General features: G+C 42.3%; 1 protein-coding gene across 1 annotated transcript in view; it reads left to right on the top strand.

The window, feature by feature from the left end:
* The window catches only part of LOC105552640 (ribonucleoside-diphosphate reductase subunit M2), a 21,579-nt gene extending 18,680 nt beyond the window's left edge, over positions 1-2,899 (top strand). The window contains exons 3-4 of the mRNA XM_011998343.1: positions 243-248; positions 2,888-2,899. The gene's annotated coding sequence lies outside the window, so the exon portion shown is untranslated. The remainder of the gene's footprint in view (positions 1-242; positions 249-2,887) is intronic.
* Positions 2,900-3,228: the final 329 nt, after the last annotated feature.

Here is a 3,228-nt window from a genome sequence, read left to right as displayed (position 1 = left end):
ATTTTATTTTATTTATTTTTTATTTTATTTTATTTTATTTTATTTTGAGACAAAGTCTCACTCTGTAGCCCAGGCTGGAGTGCAGTGGTATAGTCATGGCTCACTGCAGTCTCAACTTCCCTGGGCTCAGGTGATCCTCCCACCTCAGCCTCCCCAGTAGCTGGGACTACAGGCATGTGTGACCCCAAGCCCCGCTAATTTCTGTATTTTTTGTAAAGACGGGGTTTCACCATGTTGCCCAGGCTGATGTCAAACTCCTGGGTTCAACCGATCCCCCTGCCTTGGCCTCCCAAAGTGCTGGGATTACAGGTGTGAGTCACTGTGCCAGACTAGATTCATTTTCTTCTAAAGCAAATACACTCTTCCTTCTAAAAACTTTAGCCGGGCGTGATGGCGGCGCCTGTAATCCCAGGTACTCGGGAGGCTGAGGCAGGAGAATTGCTTGAACCTGGGAGGCAGAGGTTACAGTGAGCAGAGATCGCGCCATTGGCACTCCAGCCTGGGCAACAAGAGCAAAACTCCAACTCAAAAACAAATAAATACATACATAAATAAATACATACATAAAATAAAAACTGCAGCCTTCCTTGTACTAAATAAAGGAAAGAGCTTTTTAAATCTTCCTAATTTTTGGAGGGAAGACATCACAGTTTAGTCTAACCTTCACCCCATTAATCATGTAAAAGTTATTTAGTTGGTTGTTTTGCAAGCCCCGCCATGAAAAGTTTCCTCCCCTAAGGCAAACGGGAGCAAAGGTAGTTTGCTTGTTGCTCACTGGGTTTTACTTTTTAACTGTTCAGGTTGCACTCTGTGGTGTCTACAGGTCCGATTTTATAGAGCAAAACGAACATTGTTTACCTTGGTTTACAGATTTCTAACTTGCCAAGTTGATAAATTAGAGCACAAATTAATTTTCTAAAACCAAAATCCTTCAGACAAAAGGACGCTGAGATGTGAATAGATGTCTGACTGACTGAACCTTTCTTATCCCATTAGGCTGTACAGTACCAAGGGTTAGTATGACTGTGATGCAATCTCTCAGACGTTCTCCACTCTCAGACAAAAGAAGAGAGAGAGAGTGCAGGGGCAGAAATGGTAAGTGTGGAGTCAGACAGATCAAAGATCTGCAGAGTTTGAACAAAGGTGACGACCCAAGGAGGACAGATGGTGAGTCAGGAAAAGTGTCCTCAGTTACAAAGCATTTCCAGAAGGACAAAGTGTTATATCGCCCAATATTTTGTGGACTTGATCCATTGCTTAATCACACTCTCACAAACCGTTTTAAATTCAGACTACAGGAAAATGTGGTGAAAGTTTATCATAAAATAAATCAAAGGGAAAATTAGATTCACTTCACCAAAACTCAGCTTATAGTTATGAGTCAATGTTGGGGAGAGCGTACGATGACCTGGATTCCAGTTGAAATCAGATCTGAATCCAGAGGTGCTGAGTTATGGAACATCCAAGGCAGGGCACTTGCACCTTTTTTTTGATGATCCATTTAAATTTATTACTGACTTTGCCATTAAGACCTATGCTCTAGGGTCCCTCTCCAATATGCATTCCCCCATTTCTTTCTTGCTAATAGTACCTCTGTTTTGCTCATCCTTATCTAAACAGTCACGTTCTTTAGGGGAGGCTGAGCTCTTTCTCATTCTTCAAGGATGAAGTTGACTGATGTCAATAATCAAAGTGTTATAGGCCCCCTTAACACTGTAGTATTTTGGGTTTTTTTGTTTGTTTGTTTGTTTTTTGAAACAGGGTCTCACTCTGTTGCCCAGTCTGGAGTGCAGTGGCGCAATCTTGACTCACTGCAACATCCACCTTCTGGATTCTAGCAATTCTCCTGCCACAGCCTCCCGAGTAGCTGGGATTACAGGTGCCCACCACACACTCAGCTAATTTTTGTACTTTTAGTAGAGAAAGGGGTTTTACCATGTTGGTCAGGCTGGTCTCGAACTCCTGACCTCGGGTGATCCGTCCACCTTCGCATCCCAAAGTGCTGGGATTAGAGGCGTGAGTCACCACACCTGACCGTATTTCCAAACACTGGGGCCAGGGGATGTCTGAAAGGCATGTGAGAGCATAGCCCAGCAAGGCACTCTTGAGGGGTGCTCATGACCCTAGAACTAAGAAGCTATCTGGCAATCATGAGATGCCACACCTAGATACCTGGACAACACATTAAAGATGCAGAAAGAGGGACAGCACCCAAGTCCTTGATGACAGTGTTGAGACATCCAGACTTTTGGTTATGTAAAAAGAGAAAAGTCTTTATAATTTAAGACATTTTAATTGGGTTTCAGCTACAAGCATCCTTCTGCTGCAGTTAGCGTTCAGTTTAGACACTGGAAGTGGGTAGACCACTCCATTATTTTATTGTCTGTACATTTTGTGGTAGCAAATTTATTCAAATGTGTTCTATAGCATGAGATTTTTCAGTGATCTAATTAACAACAGAAAACTTAGCTTGGCATCTCTATGAGACGTTCACTCAATTTCTCTCATCAGACTTTCATCAATTTCAGAAGAGCAGAATTTATTTTCTTTTTAAAAACAATTTTTTGGGCCGGGTGCGGTGGCTCATGTCTGTAATCCCAGCACTTTGGAAGGCCGAGGCAGGCAGATCACCTGAGGTCAGGAGTTCAAGACCAGCCTGGCCAACATAGTGAAACCCCATCTCTACTAAAAATACAAAAATTATCCGGGCATGGTGGCGGGCACCTATAATCCCAGCTACTTGGGAGGCCGAGGCAGGAGAATTGCTTGAACCCGGGAGGCGAAGGTTGCAGTGAACCAGGACCATGCCATTGCACTCCAGCCTGGGTGACAAGAGCGAAACTCCATCTCAAAAAAAAAAAATTTTTTTTTTTTTTTTCCTGAAAAGGGCAACACTGCATTCCATAAAATACAGTAAGTGGAATTTATTCTCTATTGCATATTCAGTCAAACATTTATTTTATTTATCTTTTTATTTAAATAGGTCTGTGGGGAACAGGTGGTGTTGGTTATATGAATAAGCTCTTTGGTGGTAATTTCTGATATTTTGGTGCACATATCACCCAAGCAGTGTACACTGTACCTAATGTGTAGTCTTTTATTCCTCACCACCTGCCACCTTTTCCTCCAAGTCCCCATAGTCCCCAAATTAAAATTTGATGTTATGTTTAGCTCTGAAGTTGTTAGCACACTGTGACCAAACATTGTTAATTGAATTCATTCAAAGCA

Source organism: Mandrillus leucophaeus, unplaced genomic scaffold (genome assembly GCF_000951045.1).
Source record: "Mandrillus leucophaeus isolate KB7577 unplaced genomic scaffold, Mleu.le_1.0 Scaffold569, whole genome shotgun sequence".
In the NCBI taxonomy this organism is placed as follows: Eukaryota; Metazoa; Chordata; class Mammalia; order Primates; family Cercopithecidae; genus Mandrillus; species Mandrillus leucophaeus.
The sequence above is the reverse complement of the archived record's forward strand: the minus strand, read 5'-3'. Positions and strand labels throughout refer to the sequence as shown.